General features: G+C 40.6%; 1 pseudogene; it reads right to left on the reverse strand.

The window, feature by feature from the left end:
• Window positions 1-270: 270 nt before the first annotated feature.
• Window positions 271-27,230, reverse strand: LOC140347381 (ectonucleoside triphosphate diphosphohydrolase 2-like; annotated as a pseudogene).
• Window positions 27,231-27,871: the final 641 nt, after the last annotated feature.

Below are 27,871 nucleotides of genomic sequence, written 5' to 3' on the forward strand. Positions count from 1 at the left end.
CCCCAATAGAAGACTATGTACTGTGTTTATATACTTATTTTCTCATTTAAAACTGCCACATTCTGGATGAATGCAAATAATTCAGTAAAACATGATTCAGCACTTCTTTATTTTCTCAAGAAACAAATCTAAAACAACAAATCTTCAATTATCCCTTAAAATAATACATTTTGCTATGTTTGTGCCATAGTATATTTTGTATTATGAGATTAGAATACCACCTATTTATAATGAATGACACAGGTTTTGATTTTCACTTTGTGTGACGCTTGTTTTGTTACATGACACATCATCATTTGTGAGAAAAGGTAGCGGTTGGCGGAAAAAACAAGTAACTGTAAGTGTGATCCTTGAGGGTGTAAAGTTTCATAATGACAAAATTGTATCAACAAATGCTTTATTTTTGGTGTAAACTACTGTACAGCTGAAAATCACATCAAAATGAATCAAGAGAATTTGAATGGAAACAGTAAGGACTCACTGGAATGTATTTGTGCATTGAGGTCATATAAGTGCTATAGGCTATCAATCGATGCTTTATCAATCAATCAATCAATCAATCAATCAATCAATCAAAGTGTATTTGTAGAGTACAGATAGATCACCCTCTTTGCAAAACTTGACAAACTGAGTTGTAATAACTTTCAGCACAAAAGTTCCAAAACCATAGAACGAACAGCTATTGCGAAACAAATTACAACAAATTGGCAAAAGTTGTATCTACTTAACTTAAAATGGAAAGAAAATAATCAACAAATCGTATCATATGGAAGAGATAACAATGCAATTAAGAAATAAAACTGAAGATTTTCGGACAGTTCATGTTATTTAAAGGGAATCTTGGACAAACTAGTTCCGTTCAGTCGCGCTGCACCTCATTTTTACAGCAAGTCGTTCTTGGCCCTGTGTTTTCTGAAGACCAGCAGTAACTGAACCAGAGCCAAGAAGATCAGAACGAAGAAGAGGATCAAGAGTCCAGACCAAGCTCCGGAGGGCAAGGCCTTCAACACGCTGGCGCCCTCTTGTGGCAGCTGACTGGTAAGACTGAGCATGTACCCCAGAGACCAGCCCACAGACGCCCCTCCAGCCTGCAAACACAACAGCTTTACTACACAAACCTGCTACTTACATCTAACTGATCAGTCATTGTACGAGTTAATACGCTGAACCATGCTGGAACGTATTGACTCAGTGCAATTGTGAATAAACGTGTATGATAAAAATGAATGTACAGCTCCGTTTTGGCATTAATCGTAGCGTATCGCGTATTCAAGTGTGTATTACTCGTGGTCTAACCTTTTTCTCAAAGGAAATGGTGGGAAGCGTGGAGTTGTTGAAGCCATAGCCCTGTGTCAGAAGGACTTGGATGAAGTTGGAGACGGCACACACGTTCTTCATGTATTTTTCGGGCTGCTTGGTGATCGTTGTCATCTGTGAGAACACAAGAGGGAGTATATGTTGGAACACAATCAACATATATAAGAACGCATTGTGGCAGATGAAACAAGTGCAGCATAATCTCTATTAAAGTCTCTTTTTGACTTTTAATAAAATATCTAAGAGCCATACTTGCAGGCATGCTCTATGTACTTTCTAAATGATTTGTATTTAGTTTTATTCACTGCATTTGTCTTGATAAAAATAGATCAAATCAATCTGAAATACATATTTTGAATGGTGAATGTTGCTTATAACCCATGAACAGGTAAAACAGAAACATCTCATACGCCCACCCCAATAGAAGACTATGTACTGTGTTTTTATATTTATTTTCTCATTTAAAATTGCCACATTCTGGATGAATGCAAATACTTCGGTAAAACATGATTCAACACTTCTCAAAAAACAACAAATCCTCAATTCTACCTTAAAATAATACATTTTGCTATGTCTGTGCCATAGTATATGTATATTTTGTATTATGAGATTAGAATACCAGCTATTTAAAAGTAATGTCATGAATGCATTGTGTAATAATGACACAGGTTTTGATTTTCACTTAGTGTGAAGTTTTTTTTTGTTATGTGACACTTTTGTGAGAAAAGGTAGCGGCTGGCGGGAAAAAGAAGTGACTGTATGTGTGATCCTTGTGGGTGTAAAGTTTCATAATGACAAAACCATATCACTTTATGTTTGGTGTAAACTACTGTACAGCTGAAAATTACATCAAAATGAATCAAGAGAATGGAAACAGTAAGGACTCACTGGAATGTATCATTAAGGTCATATAAGTGCTATAGGCTATCAATGCTTTATCAATCAATCAACCAACCAATCAATCAATCAATCAATCAATCAATCAATCAATCAATCAATCAATCAATCAATCAATCAATCAATCAAAGATACTTGTAAATGACCTATAACACAAGACAAAAATACAATACACTTTCTCTATACATTATTAGGCCCGAGCCCCAGCAGGGCGGAGGGCCTATTGCTCCCGCAATGCTGCCGAAGGCAGCGTTGCAACTGTCTGACCAAACATGCGGGCGCAGCCCGCATGTTTGGTACCCCGTCGCCCCTGGCAAGTACAGTGAACTAGCCCATGCCGAAGGCATGGATCATGCATACTTACTCCTGCTATGACAGAAAGAGTTAACAATGAGTGAATGGGCTACGCCCATTCACTCATTGTTGACAACAGCAGCGCGAAGCGCTGCATTCCTCCAAAAACCCTCCTGGCATCGTCCCGTACGCGAGAATCCATGCCGCAGGCATGGGCCATGCTTGTATCTGCTCAAATCAATGGAAGTCTATGGGGAGTGGGCGGGGCATCCCGACGGAATAGGGAGTGACGAGCGCGTAAGCGCTCGTAATGATGATTCCACCCCATGGCGGCATCGGGAAGGCTTAGAGCTTTCAAACAAGGTATCATTTGTTGTTATAATGAAAACGGCTATATTGTTTTTGCTAAAAAATATTATTATTTAGGCCCGAGCGCCACAAGCTGGCGAGAGGCCTATTAATCTCGTAAGGCCGTGCGAAGCACGGCTGCGAAAGTGCGCACGTAGTGCGCACGAAATTGAGCGCGAAGCGCTCGCCCACTTCCAAACACTCACTAACGCACTCCTTCACTCATGCACGCCTCGTGCATACTAATTAGTAGTAGGAAAATGGAACATTACCGTTGTAAACGGGCGAAGCCCGTGCAAAAGTGCGCACTAAACATCCCCATATAAAGCAAATGAGTGCTTTAAAGCACTCATTTGCGCTAAGTAGCTCACGAATACGTTCCCCATCTCTTGCATGTTCCGTGCATATAAGCATGTAATGCAAAAATTTAACATTATTACTGTATAGAGGGCCAAAAACACAAAGTGGGCGGAGCCCACTCAAAATTAACGAAAGTACCCGTCAGTGACCAGGGACCCACACCATGAGGTAGGAAAGCGCGAGCGCTTTCCGAAAATGTATAGTTTATGATATTTGAAAAATGGGAAACATTGTTTTCGCATCGGAATATTTAGGCCCGAGCCCCAGCAGGGCGGAGGGCCTATTGCTCCCGCAATGCTGCCGAAGGCAGCGTTGCAACTGTCTGACCAAACATGCGGGCGCAGCCCGCATGTTTGGTACCCCGTCGCCCCTGGCAAGTACAGTGAACTAGCCCATGCCGAAGGCATGGATCATGCATACTTACTCCTGCTATGACAGAAATAGTCAACAATTAGTGAATGGGCTACGCCCATTCACTAATTGTTGACAACAGCAGCGCGAAGCGCTGCATTCCTCCAAAAACCCTCCTGGCATCGTCCTGTACGCGAGAATCCATGCCGCAGGCATGGGCCATGCTTGTATCTGCTCAAATCAATGGAAGTCTATGGGGAGTGGGCGGGGCATCCCGACGGAATAGGGAGTGACGAGCGCATAAGCGCTCGTAATGATGATTCCACCCCATGGCGGCATCGGGAAGGCTTAGAGCTTTCAAACGATGTATAATTTGTTGTTATAGTGGAAACGGCTATATTGTTTTTGCTAAAAATATTATTATTTTTATTAGGCCCGAGCGCCACAAGCTGGCGAGAGGCCTATTAATCTCGTAAGGCCGTGCGAAGCACGGCTGCGAAAGTGCGCACGTAGTGCGCACGAAATCGAGCGTGAATCGCTCGCCCACTTCCAAACACTCACTAACGCACTCCTTCACTCATGCACGCCCCGTGCATACTAATTAGTAGTAGGAAAATGGAACATTACCGTTGTAAACGGGCGAAGCCCGTGCAAAAGTGCGCACTAAACGAGCACTTTATATGGGGATGACGAAGCGGTCGTCATCCCCATATAAAGCACTCATTTGCCCTAAGTAGCTCACGAATACGTTCCCCATCTCTTGCATGTTCCGTGCATATAAGCATGTAATGCAAAAATTGAACATTATTACTGTATAGAGGGCCAAAAACACAAAGTGGGCGGAGCCCACTCAAAATTAACGAAAGTACCCGTCAGTGACCAGGGACCCACACCATGAGGTAGGAAAGCGCGAGCGCTTTCCGAAAATGTATAGTTTATGATATTTGAAAAATGGGAAACATTGTTTTCGCATCGGAATATTATTCTTTCTTCTTTCTTCTTTCTTCTTTCTTCTTCTCGGGACCAACCCCCCTATTTTTCACCCAGTGAACATTGACGAAAAGTCACAAAAATGTTCACACCTCTAAAAATCGTGCCTCTACATTCTGGCTATTTCCCTTTTCTAAAACAAAAAAAATTGGCGCGTCAGCGCCCCCAAATGTACCAAAAATGCATTGAGAGATGGGAAATGACCCCAAAAAAATCTGATCGTAGAATCATGAAATTTGGCGCCGAGGTAGATGGTGACAAGAGAAGTAAAAAATATTATTACGGCAACGCCGTCCGCCCAACCAAATGTCGGCCATATTGCTTCAAAAATGGCTAAACATGACTTCGGAGTTTTTCCAAACGTTGTACTTTTACGAACTCCTCCCAGGGCGTTGGCCCTAAAAAGCTGAAATTTGGTGAAAATGCTACTGAGGAGTGGGACATCAAAAGTTATCCAAATTACATTGATACCGCTCACGGTCTCTGTGCGGCGAAGCCGCAAACTGTAGCTAGAATTTCAGAAATCTCCCATATTTAAAATTTCTGCCGTTTGCGCAGATAAAGTCCGAATTGCGTCAAATTAGAATCAGTTGTTAAACTCTTTGCCCTAAACCTACTTGAAGTGAAATAAATTCATTTGGCGCCACAGCGCCCCCTACAGATTTTATATGGAGGTTAAATGTTTAGTTTTGCGAAATTATATGAAATTTGACACACAACTCAATTTTAGCATCCCCATCAAAAAAGTCAATGAGACCCATGTCATAATTGTTATGGCGTTGCCGTAACGATGACCGAAACCTTTCATGTTATTCCAATGGGGAAATCGCCAGAACATGTTTGCACTTTAGACTTTCACAAACTCCTCCCAGGGCGTTAGACATATTAACCTGAAATTTGGTGAGACTCATCTTCAGGACCATCAAAAGTTATCCACATTTTCATTCAAAGAGTCACGGTGTCTGTGCGGCAAAGCCGCACATTTTGCCAAGAATTCAAAATAAAATAGCTTTTTGATGGTAAAACAAAGGGGAGAAGATGTGACAGCGTCACAGATTCAGCAGTAGGCGTAATAAAAGTACAATTGGGGCGCGTTAGCGCCCCCTCCTCTTGCGACGTGGCGGCGGTGTGGCGGCGGCATGGCGAGGGCCGATCATTGCCGCTTGCGGCTATATTTTTTATTATTTTTATTATTATTTTTCTTGTTCTTCTGCTTTTTGAGCTCTAATTTGACCCCCTGAACATGCTCAAAAACTCACCAAACTTTGCCCAAAATTCAGAATCGGCGAAAAATTTGATTTGTTCTGGGCCATTTTTTTTTTCGTTAAAAAATGGCGCGACAGCGCCACCGACAAAAGTCAAAATACATTGCGCCTATGGGAGACGCCGCAAGGTCAACTTTGGCGTAAAGCTACGAAATTCGGGACACGCATTCATCTCATGAGGACAAAAAAAAATATTATTGTGGCCACGCCCCCACACTTACCCTATGGCCGCCATCTTCCTTTGAAAATGAAAACACGCTGTGTTAGCCATTTTGTTCACGTGAAACTTTGACGAACTCCTCCTAGGGCGTTTTGCCCACCGACTTCAAAATCGGCGGACGTCCTCTGGACAAGTGGGGCATCTAAAGTTATCCAATTTTTTGAGATACCTTTTACGGTCTGTGTGCGACGCAGCCGCAAAGTTGGACAACTTATTTTGGGATATTGCAGATCTAAAAATTGCTCCCATTTGATCAAAACCAGTCCGATTAGGACCAAATTTGAATCAGTTGTTAAACTTTCTAGTTTGGACCAGTTTAGGCTGACAAAATTGAAATGGGCGCGATAGCGCCCCCTACAGAGTGACCTTTAAATTAACATTGAAGGTCAAAAATTTGTTTTACCAAAATGTTCTAAACTTTACCCAAAATTCTATTTTGCCGTCCCGATCAAAAAAGCTTATCAGACAAATGCCTTAATTTTTACGGCGTAGTCGTAGCGATGACAGAAACCTCCCATGTTATCCCTATGGGAAAACCGCAAAATGTCTCAAATATCCACATTTTTATGTTTCACACTTTAACGAACTCCTCCTAGTGCGTTTTGCCCACCGACTTCAAAATCGGTGTACGTCCTCTAGACAAGTGGGGCATCTAAAGTTATCCAAATTTTAAGGATAGCTTTTACGGTCTCTGTGCGACGGAGCCGCAAACGTTTCCCAGAATTCTGACTATTTGGCCTTCAGAGTGGCCTATAAACAATAGAGTTTTTCCAAATGACATGATATTTTGAACAAAATTCTAATTTGCCATCCTGATCATAAAAGTATGAGAGCCAAAGTCATATTTTGTACGGCGTAACCGTAGTTATCCTTATGGGAAAATCGTAGAATCGCTCAAATCACCACATTTTTACGCTTCACACTTTAACGAACTCCTCCTAGGGCGATTGTCCGATCAAGTTCATATTTGGAGAATATCATCTACACAAGCGGGGCATCAAAACTTATCCATATTTTGATTCTAAGTACTACAGTCTTTGTGTGGCGGACCCGCAAATATATGTCAGAAATGGGAAAACAGCGAAATCTCTAAAATGACCACATTTTTACGCTTCACACTTTAACAAATTCCTCCTAGGGCGATTGCCCGATCAAGCTCATATTTGGGGAAAATCATATACACAAACGGGGCATCAAAAGTTAGTCATATTTTGATTTTAAGTGGTACGGTCTCTGTGCCGTGGAGCTGCAAATATACTGTCACAAATGGGAAAACGCCAAATCTTTGAAATGTTCACATTTACGCTTCACACTTTAACGAACTCCTCCTAGTGCGTTTGGCCCACCGATCTCAAAATCAGTGTACCTGCTCTAGACAAGTGGGGCATCTAAAGTTATTCAAATTTTATTGATAACATTTACGGTCTCTGTGCAGCTGAGCCGCAAACTTTTCGCAGAATTTGGACTATTTGGCCTTCAGAGTGGCCTATAAACAAGAGTTTTTCCAAATGACATGACATTTTGCACACAATTCTCATTTGCCATCCCCAAATAAAAAGTATGGGAGCCAAAATCATATTTGGTAAAGCGTAGCCGTAGCGATGACAGAAACATCCCATGTTATCACTATGGGGAAACCGCAAAATCTCTAAAATGACCACATTTTTACACTTTAACAAACTCCTCCTAGGGTGAATACCCGATCAAGTTCATATTTGGGGAGAATCATCTACACAAGTGGGGCATCAAAAGTTATCCATATTTTGATTTTAAGTACTAGGGTCTCTGTGCGGTAGAGCCGCAAATATATGTCACAAATGGGAAAAACGCCAAATCCTTGAAATGTTCACATTTATGCTTCACACTTTAATGAACTCCTCTGTGGGCAATAGCTCGATCAAGCTCATATTTTGGGAAAATAATCTACACAAGCGGAGCATCAAAAATTATACATATTTATATTCCAAGTGTCACGGTCTCTGTGCGCTGGAGCTGCACATTTGACCGACATTTGTGTTCATTTGCACTGGTTAAGCACAGGATTGTACATGTCCAATGTGTCACTGTCTTAGTTCTTAGACAATTGCGTTAGCGCCAACTCTGTAAAATGCAGAGAGCAGAGTCGGAAGGCCGGCGGCCCGCGAGGGCCGTTGGATGCCGCTTGCGGCTTTAATTTATGTTGTATCTGTTATGTTAAATTGTCAGTTTCCACCCAATGTTTCTTCCAAATGCTTTTTTTCTAGTTCATTTGAAACAGAAGTAAGTTTTCTCCAGAAACAATAGATGTTTGTCCGTCACAGATTCACTTCCACATTGATTTGTCAAGAAGCTATAACTATTTATATTTATTCTGAATCTTTTTTCCATCCCCCATTGATTCTGTATCTTGTAAACAGTGACATGGCGGCCCCACATGTTTTAATGATACAAGAACACAAACGCACCCTTTGACTTTATACTAATAAGATGTTTGTTTCACCTGATTCATGCTCATGGCACAGACACGTTGGTTTGCCTCCTTCATCCTTCGGGGGTCTGAGATGTTGGTGAGTTCGCTGACGTATTTGTTGGAAAAGTAATAGGCGGAGAAAGCCTGAAGAGGAGATAGGATTGTTATAGATATAGATATACAGTATATGCACATTTTAATCGTGGTTTGGACATTTTTTGAAGACTTGGTTAATAAATTGTCAGGTTATTCTTTAGCTTTGGTTTAGAGCTTCGTCTGTAGTACAAAAAGTCCCGATTTAGTGCTCTGGCCAGTGTTGGTAAGAAAACATTTGATCTAGTGACAGAAGTAAGTAAGTAAGCAAAGTTGTTTTTATAAAGCATATTTAAAATCACCACAATGGCCCAAAGTGGTGTACAAAGGCAATATAAAATACAATAAACACACAAACGTACGATTCTAGATATCAGTAATGTGCTGTGGATGGGCAAGCAGTTAAATATTTAGTGAAAAACACAAAAGTGAAATTAAAACAAAAAATCTAATAAGCAAGAGGGGAGGGCTTTGAACCCCAGTCTCCTGCGTGACACCGACAAATTCATTACACAATTTAGAGCTCTAGGTTGTTAAATGACTGCCTGTATTTGTAATTAGAGTCTAATCATTATAAACGTGAACAGAGCCCGAGATACAAACACAGACTTGTCTCTAAAAGATAGATTTTAAGTCTGTTTGATTCCCACACAGGTTTATTCAGCGTGGTTTGAGCTTAGATCCATGAGGCTGTGTGGTCCTCAGAGCTCTAAAAGAAGCTGCTGTCTGCTCTGGTTCTAAAAACTCATGTTAGAGAGCGGAGCATGAACGGGCCTCTGAACACGACCACAGACCGAGCAGCTGTGGGAGAAGAAGAATCAAGCTTCCCGTGCAGTAATGCCCAGCGGCCTGTAGAGGCCAGTAAAAGACACCGTGAGTTCTGCCAAGCTTCAGCAGCAGAAGTGAGGGGAAAACAGGCTTATTATAGAATACTGGTAATTCATATATAGATGTGACACACGGTAATTTCAGATTTTATAAGTCAATCACTGCTTGCTCTGTTACTTAGTTACTTCCCAACACTGGTCTTTGCTCAGGGCGAGTCTTGTTTCTGTCCTCACTTTTCACAGTAAACATAAGTATATTGTAGTTTTGACTTTTACAGTGGCAACACAACAAAAGTTACACATTTCTTACCATGAACTTCCCAGATGTGGCCGGTTGGTAGACGCCATCAAAGCTGCAACGAGAGTACTTGCAATCGTCAAAGGAAAACATCTTTTGAACGGCGGACAGACACGTCCGTTGGTCTCCCGTGCCCTGCAGTGTGACATCCTTCTGCAGGTCCACGTTTTTGGGTTTGTACCGCTCGGTGCAAGGCGAGCTGAAGACGTCTGCCTTCAGGTTCACGGTCGTGACGTAGTTGTTGGGATAACAGGGGTGGATCACGTTGGTCGCATTGATACTATCCTTACTCTGGACAAAAAAAAAAAAATCACAATCGAAACAAAACCTTCATTCAAATTATTGTTTCAGTCTTCTCTTAAATGAGGATTGTAAGGCGCAATTATGTCATCATTGTGGCGTCAAACAGTTGTAGTATTATCATTATTATTATTGCTTTATTACATCAATGAAGGAAGCAGGGCTGTAGTTGACTAAAAACTTGTACAGCGCATTGACTAGTCGTCTAAAAGGGCGAGGCGTGGCACTGTATCTGACCCAAGCTGCACTAACAAGACACAATAACAACCATTTATACAGTAATATACTCATAAGGCCATATTCATGTGCATACAACTGATGTAAATAAGAGTGTTTTATTTTGTTTACTTACTTACTACTAGTATTATTTAGTCTTATGCCAGCTATTTTTACTTTATTTTATTTATTTTATTTATTTTATTTATTTTATTTATTTTATTTATTTTATTTATTTTATTTATTTTATTTATTTTATTTATTTAGTTTATTTAGTTTATTTATTTTATTTATTTTATTTATTTTTATTTATTTTTATTTATTTTTATTTATTTTACTTATTTTATTTATTTTATTTATTTTATTTATTTTATTTATTTTATCTATTTTATTTATTTTATTTATTTTATTTATTTTATTTATTTTATTTATTTTATTTATTTTATTTATTTTATTTATTTTTTTATTCTTTATTTTATTTTTTTATTTTTTATTTTTATCTTTTTATTTTATTTTATTGTCATCTTATTTTTATTTTTATCTTTTTATTTTATTTATCTATTTTATTTTATTTTCTTCTCGCTCCATTCCCTATTAAGATATGAGAGGAGTTTTGTTAATAAGAGTTTTTTGTTTTGTTTATAAGAGTTCTTCTATTAAGAGTGTTTTTTTGAAACTTATCGTATAGAATCTTATCTTATCTTATAAACTCCGTATAAATGAGAATAAACCCACAATTCACTCCATAATCTCTCATTAACTCCCGTTTACTCTCATAAGATCAGATCATAAACCGAAAGATTAAAAGGCATACAGTCTGAGAAGTACGGTGCGGATACGGCAACGATTAGAAATAAACAAAAACACGTACGGTGACGAGGAAAGCCAGCAGTTTGCGCAGGAGCTGGTCTTGCCCGTAGCAGAGGAAGCTGTGCGTGTAGAGCTGGTAGTTTTGTCCGTACAGCTTGAGCGTCATGGAGGTGTCTTGGCTTTCCGTCTGCACCTCCGTCTGAAACGTGATCTGAGTCCGATCGTGTCTTTGCCGGGGTTCAACCAACGACCCACAAAACCGTACTGAAAAACAAACAGGAAAAGGTATAAAACACTCTTCTGGCCTACGGATGAGTTAGTGGAGTTATTACGAGTTATTGGTGTCGCTCTGTCCATCCCACAGTGTAACTGAGGAGTAAACGTATCATTCAAGTGTCTAAATATGACTCGTGAGTTATTACTATCAATAACTTCCAATGCAAAAGTACAACGTGCAAGGTATTTGTGTTTCGATTTTTGATTTTTCAGTAAAAGTGTCTACTACTACTGGAGCTCTAACGCAAAGAACAGATGACAATTGTAATTATTAAAAAACAAAAAGGCTCTACAGCTATATTATGCTTTATTCTGGTATTTAGTAATGAGTAACATATAAATAGATGAACATTTTACATTTACGTTCTCAAAATTGATCTCAAAACCACAGAAACAGGGTTAATTTCCTGTTAAGAAAATGGCAAAACTGAAAGTACTGAAACAGATTTCCCTTTAAGTGTTTTGTGTGTTTTGTGTTGTCATTTTGTGATAAGAGTGTTAATACTGAAAGGGGAAGAACTTTTGAGAAGTGTTCGTATTGTGTAAGAGATGTTATGTCGGTGTAATCCCTCATTCGTCCAGGCGTGTTCCATAGTAGAAAAAGCTTCAGTTGTAGTCATCTGGACTCAGTTTGAAAAAGTAGACGTTTCGACTCTCATCCAAGAGTCATTGTCAATAACAGAATTTAGGTCGAGAACTCCGATATTAGGTCGAGAACTCCGATTGTAACAATCAAGAAACAAGAGCTGGAAACCTTCTCTGATCACATCAATGCTGTGGACCCACATATTAGGTTTACAAGAGAAGACGCTAAGGAGAATCGCTTGGCCTTTCTTGATTGTTCCACGATCAGAGGAGAGGACGGGAAACTCCAAATAGAAGTATATAGGAAACCTACACACACGGACCAGTATCTGCTCTTTGGTTCCAACCACCCACTACAGCACAAGCTGGGTGTGATCAGAACCTTACAACACAGAGCTCAAGGTGTGCCCACCAGCTCAGAGGGCAAGAAGAAAGAGGAAAAACATGTCCGAAATGCCCTCTCAGCCTGTGGTTACCCCCCTTGGGCTCTCAACAGAGTGAAGAGAACCAAGAAGCAGGACAAAAGGGAAACTGAACAGAGAAGGAAGGGTGTTTCTATCCCTTATGTGTCTGGCCTCTCGGAAAAACTGCAGAGAATTTTTAGACAACACGAAGTCCCTGTTTATTTTAAACCAGGAAACACTTTAAGACAAAAACTGGTTCATCCTAAGGACAAGTTGCCGACTCAAAAACAGAGCAATGTAGTTTATTCGATCCAATGCAGTGAAGAAAGCTGTAAAGAACGGTACATAGGTGAGACAAAACAGCCTCTACACAAGAGGCTTTATCACCACAGAAGAAATACTAGTTCAGGTCCACAGAGCGCCGTGCATCTCCATCTTGAAGCCTCTAATCACTCGTTTGAAGACGGTGATGTGAAGGTTTTAAGCAGGAGAAAAGATGGTTTGAAAGAGGAGTCAAGGAAGCTATTTTTGTTAAAAAAGAAAGACCTTCTTTAAACAGAAATGGAGGGCTTAGGTTTCATCTTCCTGTTATTTATAATGGGTTACTGAACCCCTGGAAAGGTAGAGGACATTCAGATGCTAATCAGGTACTCAGGGTGGTTGAGCCAGGGTCTCACAAAGACAAAGAGGATTCTAATAGCCCATTAAGATTCTGAATAGGCTCGGTAGATACAAGGGGGGAGTTTCTGTTGAAACAAACAACTCTTTCTACTTCAGGAAGGCTCCTCCCAATGGGCGGGTCTTACCACAGAACAGTATTAATATCGGAGTTCTCGACCTAAATTCTGTTATTGACAATGACTCTTGGATGAGAGTCGAAACGTCTACTTTTTCAAACTGAGTCCAGATGACTACAACTGAAGCTTTTTCTACTAAGAGATGTTATGTGCAAGCAATTTCCATAGAAACTCTGAGTGCGTCACAGATCTGTATTTTTTTTCTGAATGTACCTTTGCAAAGTTCTCCAGTAGATAGTTGACGGTGACCCAGCCGTAGGTGCCCTCCTCCTGCCCGCTCAGAATGGTGGATCCTTTAAAGTTGAACGGGTACGACTTCAGTTTGGCGCCCACCTCCTTTAAAACGCGCTGTGACTCGGACGCGTTCACGATCCTGTCGGCGAGAAAGAGCGGGATAAAAATCATAAAATGTCACTGGCTAAAGTGTAGAAGTTGTCCAGGCGACGTCACGGGCGGATCAATACCAAAGATCAATATATCGACGCTGACAGAGGTATCGAAATGTATCAATACTCGTGCCAAAATATCAATAGTTAGAATTTTGTTTATGTTTTTGTCATACAGTGTTCATATTTTAGGTTTTATGTTTTGCAGATTTATTTACAATTCATTTTAGTTCGAGCAGAGGTTGAAAGAAAATAATAATAATGATGGCCGACGTACTTTCAACGCATTTTAGAACAAAACTCATTGGTATCGGTATAGGATTGATATCGCGATAGTGGCCATAGTATTACTAGTGTCGGATAGAGTTTGAAAATAAAATAAAACTGTGGTATTGTCCATCACCAGCAAAAACACACTAAAGCCAAACTAATTATGTCAAATATAGAAAAGCAGATAAACAACAGGAACAGAGAGTGAATATTTAAAAAAAAACATCTTGTGCTTTTAAATGTAGATTCTGTTTTTCTTATCGAAATGTCTTTTAAATGTGTAATGTTTTAAAATTTGGTGTGCTGTTGTATCTTTACTTTTGTCCCAGGTCGCCCTTGAAGAAGAGGTTTCGATCTCAATGGGTTCTTAAATGAAGGTTAATAAATAATAATTAAAATGCTGCGGGGCAGAGATGATGGCTCCCGCGCGACCGCCTTCCTGCACGACCGCCTTCCTGCACGACCGCCTTCCTGCACGACCGCCTTCCCGCGCGACCGCCTTCCCGCACGACCGCCTTCCCGCACGACCGCCTTCCCGCACGACCGCCTTCCCTGCACGACCGCCTTCCTGCACGACCGCCTTCCCGCCGACCGCCTTTTGATCGCGATTAGGGCTGCAACGATTACTCGAGTTAATCGAATAATTCGATTACGAAAAAGCTTCAATTATTATTCTATTGCTTCGCTGCTTCGTTTAATTTACATATTTTATTAAAAAGGCGTGAATCTGTGGCGCGCAGAGCGCACGGAATGACTTGTGGCGCTTTTGTTTCCCACGGAGCTTCTTCCTGAAGTAAACAAAAAATATTTGCGCTCTTAAACTCACTGTTACTACATTTAAGAGTGACAGATAAAAAGAATCGACACTCCTGTTTAATAGTGATGTAACGTAGCTAAAACAGAAGGATTTACGTGTCAAATAAGTTTACCGTATTTTCTGGAGTAAAGGTCGCATCAGCCAAAAAATGCATAATAGAGAAGAAAAAAAGACATATAAGTTGCACTGGAGTATAAGTCGCATTTTTGGGGAAATTTATTTGATAAAATCCAATACCATTCAGTGATTCAGATAACTATAGCATAAAGAACATGCTAACAAGTTTACCAAAGCATCAGTTTTACCCCAAATCACTAAATCCACTGAATTCTTCTTCCTCTGTGTCACTTCTAAACAACTCCACAAACTCCAGAGGAAGAGGAAGTGCAGATTCTTCTTCTGCGTCGCTTAGAGCCTAGAGCGCCCTCTTGTGGTCGTAAGTGTGAAAATAACAAACACATATAGTCGCTCTGGAGTATAAGTCGCACCCCGGCCAAAACTATGACAAAAGGTGCAATTTATAGTCCAGAAAATATGGTAGTTTTGGAGGAACAACAACAACAACAACAAAGCTTTCTCACATCAAAATCCCGACTTTCTGAGCTAAAAAGCGCATGACGGTAAACAAGTCTGAATCTCGACTTCTCATCTCGGAAACACGTGTATGCAGCATTAGTATCTGTGAGTAGCTTTTTTGTTTTCTTTGTATATGTGTGTGCCGTGGTTCACTGTTGTGTCTGCTGGTGTCACTTTCCTGTTATAAAGTGATAGTGCCTCACTGTTACTTTTACTGTTACTTACATCTATAAATTGTTATCTTATTATGGCTGTGAATAGAACTTTTTGTCACTCCTTTTTTCAATGAAATCCTTTTAGCCAGAAAATGAAAGCATGTTTTAATTTAGAAAAGCTGTGTCCTGTCCTTACTGTGTTTGCATCTCTTATATGACCTGGAGGAAATGTTGCTCCTTTAGCTATAATATTACACAGAATGGTATCAAACTTTAACCTTCTATTTCTCTATATTCTATGACTTTTAGCCTCCAGACACTTAGACAATAACAACTGAATTATATGTTTGTTTGCCACAGGCATATTTACTTTCTTCTTGTGTCCATTGACTTGTTCTCATGCTTCCAGTGCCCTCGGGGAGTGGTAGTGCTTCAGACACTGCTGCTAGTGCTTCAGTGATGACTGCACCTCAGATGCCCCGTCTCACGGCCCTGACCTTTGCACACGCTCCTAATCTATGCCAGAGGAACGCTCTTTTCCTTCCAAATGAAGCCTCCTCTCTTCTTAAGTGTCTCTGGCTCTACAGTCTTTATCTGCAAATATCCGTCAGTCCTGGACCATCTGCAGCTTGTCCGTCTGTGGGAGCAGGATCTCTCCCTCAGTGTGGTTCTTTTCATCTTTTGCTTTGCTGAGAAGGAGGGTCTAAGAACACTGATTATGCTCTGGACAGTTATCCACTTGCTAAATTCCTGTGGACATTGATTTGTCAGCTTTTGATTATTTCATTGTTTGATTCTGCTGTTGTGATTGTTTAAATAAATAAATAGATGAAAAATGAAATAGCTTCAGACTGCAAGTAATCTTCCCGAAGGACCAATGCAGTTTCTTTAAGTCAAAGGAGAATCTTTCCTATGCCTAAAAACGACTTTTATTTGTTAGCACATGTTATGGACTGTTTTTACTACTCACTCCAGGAGCCTCATGCCCGCCGTGGCCCCCAGGTACAGAGGGGTTTTACTGTGTTTGGCCTTTGGGACGCTCGCTACAGCTTTTTGGAGACACTCCTCCAGGCTTTTAGACGCTCCACCGGGCTGCCCTGCATAACCGGATATTCCTTTCCCTGTACAGAGGACACACAGACAAATAACGTTTTATTCACTAGCTCAATCGACGAGCTTTATGATTGTACAAGCTCTTGAGATGAGAGGAAATGGCATTGCACAGAGCGTGAACAGTGACAATGTGAAGTGTGAAAGTTCAAAAAAAAGTAGCAAAAATTCCGCAATGTGATTATTTAAAAGTAACATGTTATTAGAGGTTTTTTATAACTACATATATCGTTGATAAGATAAGATAAGATAATCCTTTATTGTCCACACATGGGGAAATTTTGGTGTTACAACGCAGTAGATACAGGGGGAAAAGACAGATAACTTATAGGAAGTTTAAAAAACACTCTTAAAAGTGAAAAATTCTAAAAAAAAGAGCTGATTAAAAAGAAAAAGAAAAGTTATGTTGGGAGTGTAAGGTGACATTTTGCACTCTTGTGTCTCAATTTACTTGCTAATTAAAGCTCAACTAATGCTTATAAAGACATGTTTTAACATTTCTGTCACTATTTCTCAGCCTTTTTTTATATTATGCCTTTTTCCCAGATATTTAATGATAGATAATGATTTGACATTGTCGCCTTAATAATAGAAATAATTTTAATGAAGTATGTAATTTAGGTTAAAGCATGGTTAAAGCTCATAAAAGTATATATATATCCTCAATATACACCTTCATATGGTTATTTATTTAATGATGATGGTAATGACTTAAAGCAAATTTCAGTGTCTCAAAAATAGAAAATAAAACAAAAAACACTGTGTCTCCCATTCTTTTACCTGAAATACAACAAAAATACAAATCTTTAAAAATGTGTCTTGTACTGAATCTACAAAGAATAACAATGACATTGTAATTCATTAACTTTTTCCAGTGTTTTGGGCTGTTTAGATCAGCTTAATCTGACCAAAGGATCCGTTAAAACAAAAATCCAACAGGAAATTCAAGTGACATGAAAAGAGGAATCACTGCCCCTGACTAAGATGGCATGGGCGCACGATTAAGGAACTAAACTCAAAAAACTCTTGCAAAATTGAACATACGCTCTCCATTTGACCGGGTCTTGGCATGGTCACAGAGAGGAAGTCCAAGGCTCACTGTTCCTGGCACCAAAGGTGAAACAAATAAAACATCACTACAGTTTGGGCAAATCCTGTCCTGTATTCATGCAGAATATTGTTACATTTTGGATTTTAAGACGTAAGATTGTGTTCATATTTGGGCTTATTGTCACGTCCGGGCAAAAAAGACAAGAACGGTTCAGAGAAGTGGGTGGGTGAAGGTCTGGGAATGCCAACCCTGCTTTAATGTCACAAACGCACTGTATTTGATCGATTTAGCCATGTTTTTCTTTGGCATTTGACTCCAGATAGAGCAAGAAAAGCCTTTACCATTGTTGTGTTTGTGTATATGTATTGTCGTCAGTACAGCACTTTGGTAAGCTCTGGCTGTTTTTTAACGGCTTTGATAAAAACATATTTATTGGTATAAGTGTGCAAGAGAGGTGAGTTTTCAGAACATTCGTGTCTTCACTCGTCTACCCCCCAGGTCCTTGTACTTGGTTGCGATTATTTAAAACATTTAGACTCGGAGCCTGGCCTCGTGTCACAAATGAAAACACGTAAAGGACAATTTGCTGCTTGCTCCGCCCCTTCTGGAGATGGACGTTGCAAATTTTGCCTTGGTTATAACTGCTGTGTTACATGTTGAACGTACTGTACATAATAACAATAATAATAATCATGAAAACCACATGTCGTCTTCCCCTTTAGTCGAGACGATACAAAGAAGCTGCACAAACTCTGGTTAAATGTGGATATTTTGACATTTCAAAAGTCTTTTCTCGTTGTTCTGAAAGCTAAATATTTCACTTGATTTTGAGCAATTGAAAGAATTCAGATTTTTGAGTGATTTTCTGAGTTAAATATGGGTCCCTGAATCATTGAATCTTGCCTCCAAATGAGAGAAAAAGGAAGTAAGTGTGTTTAAAATGTTCATTTGAATTTCATCACAGCCCTAAATGACCTACACACATAAACCATCTCTCATACATGACTCACTCATCGGTCGCCAGGCATTTCACGGTTAAAAACGGTCTCAGAAGCGCTACAAATGTGACCGTATTTCTTTAACACTGCAGAACCACAGAGACAATACCTTTGGCGTTACACTCGTCGTGCTGAGTGACGATGCCCGTCCCGTTCTGTTTATCCGCCGGCCATTTGTAGATGTACATGGACGTGTGGGAGGAGCCCGCATCCAGGACGATCCCGTACTGGAAGAGAGGGAGGCGGAGTTTAAAGTGCACACGGCAGCTTCTCGTGTTGTTGCTTTGTTTGGTGGGATGGAACCTGTGGTGAATATTTATCAAAGTTCTACAGTCAAGTGGCCGTTTGTGAAGAAGAAAATGGAAACTAAAATGCAGGGAGTCGAGTTGTAAAACAGAACCCCTCGGTCTGTATCATGAATAAGCAACATTTATGTATGATTAATCCTGTTGTTATACATACATTTTATTTAAATCACTCGTATTCTACACATTGTATTTTGCATGCCCTTATTTCATTTTAGCAGATCTAGCTACCGTACTTTCTGGACTATAAGTTACACCGGAGTATAAGTCGCACCAGCCAAAAAATGCATAATAGAGAAGAAAAAAGGTTGCAAGTGTGAAAATAACAAATAATATCACATAAGTCACTCCGGAGTATAAGTATATAAGTATAAATATAAATACAAGTCGCACCCCGGCCAAAACTATGAAAAAGGTGCGACTTATAGTGCGGAAAATACGGGTACTTAAAAATCATCATCATCATTAGGCCCGAGCGCCACAAGCTGGCGAGAGGCCTATTAGTCTCGTAAGGCCGTGCGAAGCACGGCTGCGAAAGTGCGCACGTAGTGCGCACGAAATCGAGCGCGAAGCGCTCGCCCACTTCCAAACACTCACTAACGCACTCCTCCACTCATGCACGCCCCGTGCATGCTAATTAGTTGTAGGAAAATGGAACATTACCGTTGTAAACGGGCGAAGCCCGTGCAAAAGTTTGCACTAAACGAGCACTTTACATTGGGATGACGACCGCGAAGCGGTCGTCATCCCCATATAAAGCACTCATTTGCGCTAAGTAGCTCACGAATACGTTCCCCATCTCTTGCATGTTCCGTGCATATAAGCATGTAATGCAAAAATTGAACATTATTACTGTATAGAGGGCCAAAAACACAAAGTGGGCGGAGCCCACTCAAAATTATCGAAAGTACCCGTCAGTGACCAGGGACCCACACCATGAGGTAGGAAAGCGCTCGCGCTTTCCGAAAATGTATAGTTTATGATATTTGAAAAATGGGAAACATTGTTTTCGCATCGGAATATTATTAGGCCCGAGCCCCAGCAGGGCGGAGGGCCTATTGCAACGCTGCCTTCGGCAGCGTTGCAACTGTCTGACCAAACATGTGGGCGCAGCCCGCATGTTTGGTACCCCGTCGCCCCTGGCAAGTACAGTGAACTAGCCCATGCCGAAGGCATGGATCATGCATACTTACTCCTGCTATGACAGAAATAGTCAAGAATGAGTGAATGGGCGTAGCCCATTCACTCATTCTTGACAACAGCAGCGCGAAGCGCTGCGTTCCTCCAAAAACCCTCCTGGCATCGTCCCGTACGCGAGAATCCATGCCGCAGGCATGGGCCATGCTTGTATCTGCTCAAATCAATGGAAGTCTATGGGGAGTGGGCGGGGCATCCCGACGGAATAGGGAGTGACGAGCGCGTAAGCGCTCGTAATGATGATTCCACCCCATGGCGGCATGGGGAAGGCTTAGAGCTTTCAAACGATGTATAATTTGTTGTTATAGTGGAAACGGCTATATTGTTTTTGCTAAAAATATTATTAGGCCCGAGCGCCACAAGCTGGCGAGAGGCCTATTAATCTCGTAAGGCCGTGCGAAGCACGGCTGCGAAAGTGCGCACGTAGTGCGCACGAAATCGAGCGCGAAGCGCTCGCCCACTTCCAAACACTCACTAACGCACTCCTCCACTCATGCACGCCCCGTGCATACTAATTAGTTGTAGGAAAATGGAACATTACCGTTGTAAACGGGCGAAGCCCATGCAAAAGTTCGCACTAAACGAGCACTTTACATTGGGATGACGACCGCGAAGCGGTCGTCATCCCCATATAAAGCACTCATTTGCGCTAAGTAGCTCACGAATACGTTCCCCATCTCTTGCATGTTCCGTGCATATAAGCATGTAATGCAAAAATTGAACATTATTACTGTATAGAGGGCCAAAAACACAAAGTGGGCGGAGCCCACTCAAAATTATCGAAAGTACCCGTCAGTGACCAGGGACCCACACCATGAGGTAGGAAAGCGCGAGCGCTTTCCGAAAATGTATAGTTTATGATATTTGAAAAATGGGAAACATTGTTTTCGCATCGGAATATTATTCTTTCTTTCTTTCTTCTTCTTCTTCTTCTTCTCGGGACCAACCCCCCTATTTTTCACCCAGTGAACATTGACGAAAAGTCACAAAAATTTGCACACCTCTAAAAATCGTGCCTCTCTACATTCTGGCTATTTCCCTTTTCTAAAATAAAAAAAATTGGCGCGTCAGCGCCACCAAATGTACCAAAAATGCATTGAGAGATGGGAAATGACCCAAAAAAAATCTGATCGTAGAATCATGAAATTTGGCGCAGAGGTAGATGGTGACAAGAGAAGTAAAAAATATTATTACGGCAACGCCGTCCCCCGAACCAAATGTCGGCCATATTGCTTCAAAAATGGCTAAACATGACTTCGGAGTTTTTCCAAACGTCGTACTTTTACGAACTCCTCCCAGGGCGTTGGCCCTAAAAAGCTGAAATTTGGTGAAAATGCTACTGAGGAGTGGGACATCAAAAGTTATCCAAATTACATTGATACCTCTCACGGTCTCGGTGCGGCGAAGCCGCAAACTGTAGCTAGAATTTCAGAAATCTCCCATATTTAAAATTTCTGCCGTTTGCGCAGATAAAGTCCGAATTGCGTCAAATTAGAATCAGTTGTTAAACTCTTTGCCCTAAACCTACTTGAAGTGAAATAAATTCATTTGGCGCCACAGCGCCCCCTACAGCTTTTATATGGAGGTTAAATGTTTAGTTTTGCGAAATTATATGAAATTTGACACACAACTCAATTTTGGCATCCCCATCAAAAAAGTCAATGAGACCCATGTCATAATTGTTATGGCGTTGCCGTAACGATGATCGAAACCTTTCATGTTATTCCAATGGGGAAATCGCCAGAACATGTTTACACTTTAGACTTTCACAAACTCCTCTTAGGGCGTTAGACATATTAACCTGAAATTTGGTGAGACTCATCTTCAGGACCATCAAAAGTTATCCACATTTTCATTCAAAGAGTCACGGTGTCTGTGCGGCGAAGCCGCACATTTTGCCAAGAATTCAAAATAAAATAGCTTTTTGATGGTAAAACAAAGGGGAGAAGATGTGACAGCGTCACAGATTCAGCAGTAGGCGTAATAAAAGGACAATTGGGGCACGTTAGCGCCCCCTCCTCTTGCGGCGTGGCGGCGGTGTGGCGGCGGCGTGGCGAGGGTCGATCATTGCCGCTTGCGGCTATATTTATTATTATTTTTCTTGTTCTTCATCGCTTTGAACTCTAATTTGACCCCCTGAACATGCTCAAAAACTCACCAAACTTTGCCCAAAATTCAGAATCGGCGAAAAATTTTGTTTTTTCTGGGCCATTTTTTTTTTCGTTAAAAAATGGCGCGACAGCGCCACCGACAAAAGTCAAAATACATTGCGCCTATGGGAGACGCCCCGAGGTCAACTTTGTCGTAGAGCTACGAAATTCGGAACACACATTCCTCTCGTGAGGACAAAAAAAAAATATTATTGTGGCCACGCCCCCAGATTTACCCTATGGCCGCCATCTTCCTTTGAAAATGAAAACACGCTGTGTTAGCCATTTTGTTCACGTCAAACTTTGACGAACTCCTCCTAGGGCGTTTTGCCCACCGACTTCAAAATCGGCGGACGTCCTCTGGACAAGTGGGGCATCTAAAGTTATCCAATTTTTTGAGATACCTTTTACGGTCTGTGTGAGGCGCAGCCGCAAAGTTGGACAACTTATTTTGGAATATTGCAGATCTAAAAATTGCTCCCATTTGATCAAAACAAGTCCGATTAGGACCAAATTTGAATCAGTTGTTAAACTTTCTAGTTTGGACCAGTTTAGGCTGACAAAATTGAAATGGCCGCGATAGCGCCCCCTACAGAGTGACCTTTAAATTAACATTGAAGGTCAAAAATTAGTTTTACCAAAATTGTCTAAACTTTACCCAAAATTCTATTTTGCCATCCCTATCACAAAAGCCAATCAGACAAATGCCTTAATTTTTACGGCGTAGTCGTAGCGATGACAGAAACATCCCATGTTATCCCTATGGGAAAACCACAAAATCTCTCAAATTACCACATTTTTATGTTTCACACTTTAACGAACTCCTCCTAGTGCGTTTTGCCCACCAACTTCAAAATCGGCGTACGTCCTCTGGACAAGTGGGGCATCTAAAGTTATCCAATTTTATGAGATACCTTTTACGGTCTGTGTGCGGCGCAGCCACAAAGTTGGACAACTTATTTTGGAATATTGCAGATCTAAAAATTGCTCCCATTTGATCAAAACCAGTCCGATTATGACCAAATTTGAATCAGTTGTTAAACTTTCTAGTTTGGACCAGTTTAGGCTGACAAAATTGAAATGGCCGCGATAGCGCCCCCTACAGAGTGACCTTTAAATTAACATTGAAGGTCAAAAATTAGTTTTACCAAAATTGTCTAAACTTTACCCAAAATTCTATTTTGCCGTCCCGATCACAAAAGCCAATCACAAAAATGCCTAAATTTTTACGGCGTAGTCGTAGCGATGACAGAAACCTTCCATGTTATCCCTATGGGAAAACCGCAAAATCTCTCAAATTACCACATTTTTATGTTTTACACTTTAACGAACTCCTCCTAGTGCGTTTTGCCCACCAACCTCAAAATCGGTGTACGTCCTCTAAACAAGTGGGGCATCTAAAGTTATCCAAATTTTAAGGATAACTTTTACGGTCTCTGTGCGACGGAGCCGCAAACGTTTCCCAGAATTCCGACAATTTGGCCTTCAGAGTGGCCTATAAACAATAGAGTTTTTCCAAATGACATGATATTTTGCACAAAATTCTAATTTGCCATCCTGATCATAAAAGTATGAGAGCCAAAGTCATATTTTGTACGGCGTAACCGTAGCGATGACAGAAACATCCCATGTTATCCTTATGGGAAAATCGTAGAATCGCTCAAATCACCACATTTTTACGCTTCACACTTTAACGAACTCCTCCTAGGGCGATTGTCCGATCAAACTCATATTTGGGGAATATCATCTACACAAGCGGGGCATCAAAATTTGTCCATATTTTGATTTTAAGTGCTACGGTCTCTGTGTGGCGGACCTGCAAATATATGTCAGAAATGGGAAAACAGCGAAATCTCTGAAATGTTCACATTTACGCTTCACACTTTAACAAACTCCTCTAAGGGCAATAGCTCAATCAAGTTCATATTTGGGGAAAATCATCTACACAAGCGGGGCATCAAAAGTTATCCATATTTATATTCTAAGTGCTACGGTCTCTGTGCGGCGGCGCAGCAAATTTGACTGACACTTGTGTTCATTTGCACTGGATTGGCCATGTCCAATGTGTCGCCGTCTGTCAAGTTCTTTTTTAATTCAACACACAATAAGGGCCCCATCTTTATGAAGTCGAAAGCGCAGAGTCGGAAGGCCGGCGGCCAGCGAGGGCCGTTGGATGCCGCTTGCGGCTTTAATTCTTTCTTCTTCTTCTCGGGACCAACCCCCCCATTTTTCACCCAGTGAACATTGACGAAAAGTCACAAAAATTTGCACACCTCTAAAAATCGTGCCTCTCTACATTCTGGCTATTTCCCTTTTCTAAAATAAAAAAAATTGGCGCGTCAGCGCCCCCAAATGTACCAAAAATGCATTGAGGGATGGGAAATGACCCAAAATCTGATCGTAGAATCATGAAATTTGGCGCAGAGGTAGATGGTGACAAGAGAAGTAAAAAATATTATTACGGCAACGCCGTCCGCCCAACCAAATGTCGGCCATATTGCTTAAAAAATGGCTAAACATGACTTCGGAGTTTTTCCAAACGTCGTACTTTTACAAACTCCTCCCAGGGCGTTGGCCCTAAAAAGCTGAAATTTGGTGAAAATGCTACTGAGGAGTGGGACATCAAAAGTTATCCAAATTACATTGATACCTCTCACGGTCTCTGTGCGGCGAAGCCGCAAACTGTAGCTAGAATTTCAGAAATCTCCCATATGTAAAATTTCTGCCGTTTGCGCAGATAAAGTCCGAATTGCGTCAAATTAGAATCAGTTGTTAAACTCTTTGCCCTAAACCTACTTGAAGTGAAATAAATTTATTTGGCGCCACAGCGCCCCCTACAGATTTTATATGGAGGTTGAATGTTTAGTTTTGCGAAATTATCTGAAATTTGACACACAACTCAATTTTGGCATCCCCATCAAAAAAGTCAGTGAGACCCATGTCATAATTGTTATGGCGTTGCCGTAGCGATGACCAAAACCTCCCATGTTATTCCAATGGGGAAATCGCCAGAACATGTTTACACTTTAGACTTTCACAAACTCCTCCCAGGGCGTTAGCCCTATTAACCTGAAATTTGGTGAGACTCATCTTCAGTGGTGGACCATCAAAAGTTATCCACATTTTTATTCAAAGAGTCACGGTGTCTGTGCGGCAAAGCTGCACATTTTGCCAAGAATTCAAAATAAAATTGCTTTTTGATGGTAAAACAAAGGGGAGAAGATGTGACAGCGTCACAGATTCAGCAGTAGGCGTAATAAAAGGACAATTGGGGCGCGTTAGCGCCCCCTCCTCTTGCGGCGTGGCGGCGGCGTAGCGAGGGCCGATCATTGCCGCTTGCGGCTATATTTATTGTTATTATTATTATGTTGCACCTTGGTGTCGAAGCAAGTTCCTAGTTTGTGTATTGTTCACCGACAATAGCAATAAAAAACTATTCTGATTCTGATTGTGGAGCTCTGTGTGAGTGACAGGTGGATTAAACCAATCAGGAAGAAGCGTGATCTTTCAGAAGATGAACGCAAAAGACTGACAATCACAGCCTGCTTCCCCTGCCTCTCATTCAAAGGCCTTTAGAGGTGGACAACACACGGACAAAAATGTATATCTAGACATTTATTCAGCTTTCCCCGATGATGATATTCAGGCGATGTCCACAATTGGCTGAGGTTCAAGTCTCTCAACAAAACAGCAAAAGGACAAAGGATTTAACTACAAAAGGTGCGACTGTATCATCTTACAAGCCTGTTTGAAGAATTGCACTTCACGTTTCTTTTATTTCTATTGTCGATCAATTTCTTTTGCCACCGTTTTCAATAGTTTTCATGACAGATGATACACCCGATATTCTAACTTGACATATCTCCAAAATAACACATGCGATTTTTATATGTTCGTGTGATGTCTTTCGGTGAGTGCAATGCTTTCTGTAATATGCAGTGAAAACACATAATGGCTTTATTTACTCGTGTTGATCAAGAGCTTAACTGTTGCTCTCCCATTCATCTCCGTCACAATAGACTGTTTCACTTCATAGCTGTCCACAAACGAAGTAACGAGCCTTTATGTGGGGGAGAAGTACTCAAAATCCAGATACATGAGTGGGAAAATGAGTCAAGTAAAAGTATAATAAAAATTATGTTTAAAATTATGTTAAATGTACTTTAACAGTAAATAAATAAACGTTTTTCAGACAGATTTTGGGAACTGTTAAAGGTAGAAATTTGTGTTTTTGGTCAACATTTTCACATTTTCAATCAATTTCTTAATTTTCTAGTGAATTTTACAAGTATATTTTTATTTGCTCAAATGTGGTGCTTGAACACAAAACCTTTAGGTAGAATTTCACCATGAATGTGCTAAAAATAACCGCTCAAAAAATGTGTCCTTTCATGTGTTTTAGAGTCTGTATTGTCCAGATAATGATTATAATGATCAAAATACAACAGCAAACAACTATTTTAATAGGCGCTGGTCACGATTATGCAGATTAATGTGCAGTCCTGTTTTTTTCCTTTTAATTTCACATCTTGCCTAATATTTCAAATAAAAATACATTGGCAAATCAAGGTTAATTGATATTGTATTGTATTAATTTGACTGACATTTGCGCATTAATTACCCCAGCAATTACTCAACTCAACCGCTTTTGTTACTAATTACCAATTACCCTCTGCAGTCCAGTCTGTTCAAACATTTTTTTAAATAAAGAATAAACAGAGAACAGAGAAAACAACGCGACCAGAGCGAAAACGAAAATATAAGAATACAAATAGACATCAACTAAACATCAAAAGAAACACAATCATAGCACATTTAAATTAAGATAAAATAAAATAAAGCCTGTCCAGCCGAACCTCATACTCTGGCGGTTTGTCCATCACAGTGGTGGAAAGGAACAGGAGCAGAATCCCAGCCAGCGCCAGGACGAGGAGCGCGAGCGCGGGCAGGACTTGTGCGTGACGGGGGCTCATCCTGGACGCGCGCGCGGAGACGTCTCTTCTTTGCTTATTACGACTCGTGCGGCGCTTTTTTTTAAACCCAAACCCCAGCACAGCCTGGGAGCCAAATGAGGGCGTGTGTTTATGGATTTAAAAATGCGTGATTGGTCGGTCGCAGTTGACGCTTAAACGTTGTTCAAATGATATAAAAAAGGCCATTTCCGCTCAAATCGTGTGTTGAGTTAAAGTTAAAGTGACGCATGACAGGTTTTTACGATTTTCCTATTCTCTTTTTATTTTATTTAAAAGATTTTTGGCCCTAAGGCTTTATTAGACAGGAAAGGTAAGCGTGGAATGGGGGGTGAGAGAGAAGGGAGGACATGCAGTAAATGGTCAGAGTCGGGATTCGAACTCAGGACACAGTGTATTTATACCTGTTGTCCATATGAATTATAGTTTTACATCAATCGCGCAGGTATTTGTGGAGAAAATGTTGATTAATCTGTATAAAATGACATGGCACTAGGGACACTCATTCCAGTTTATGCATAATCTACACAAAAAAACAAAATTTTTGACTCTCTAAATATGAATTCAACTATATAAAAGGTGCTCAAATACATTTTTATTTGTCAATTTAAAAAAAAGTGACATGAGATGAGTTTTGTTTCAGTGTGTGCAGTGTAATTTCCTGTGAGTGATGCCATCACTTACAAACAGGAAGTGAAATTATAAACCTAAAACAATTGCTATTCTGTGATGACATTTATATATACAGCACACACCACAGAGTGAAGGCAAAAGGGCCAACAAGTGCTA

This window comes from Eucyclogobius newberryi, unplaced genomic scaffold, assembly GCF_026437365.1.
Source record: "Eucyclogobius newberryi isolate DKJ021-1_F unplaced genomic scaffold, fEucNew1.0.hap1 SCAF_6, whole genome shotgun sequence".
Classification (NCBI taxonomy): domain Eukaryota; kingdom Metazoa; phylum Chordata; class Actinopteri; order Gobiiformes; family Gobiidae; genus Eucyclogobius; species Eucyclogobius newberryi.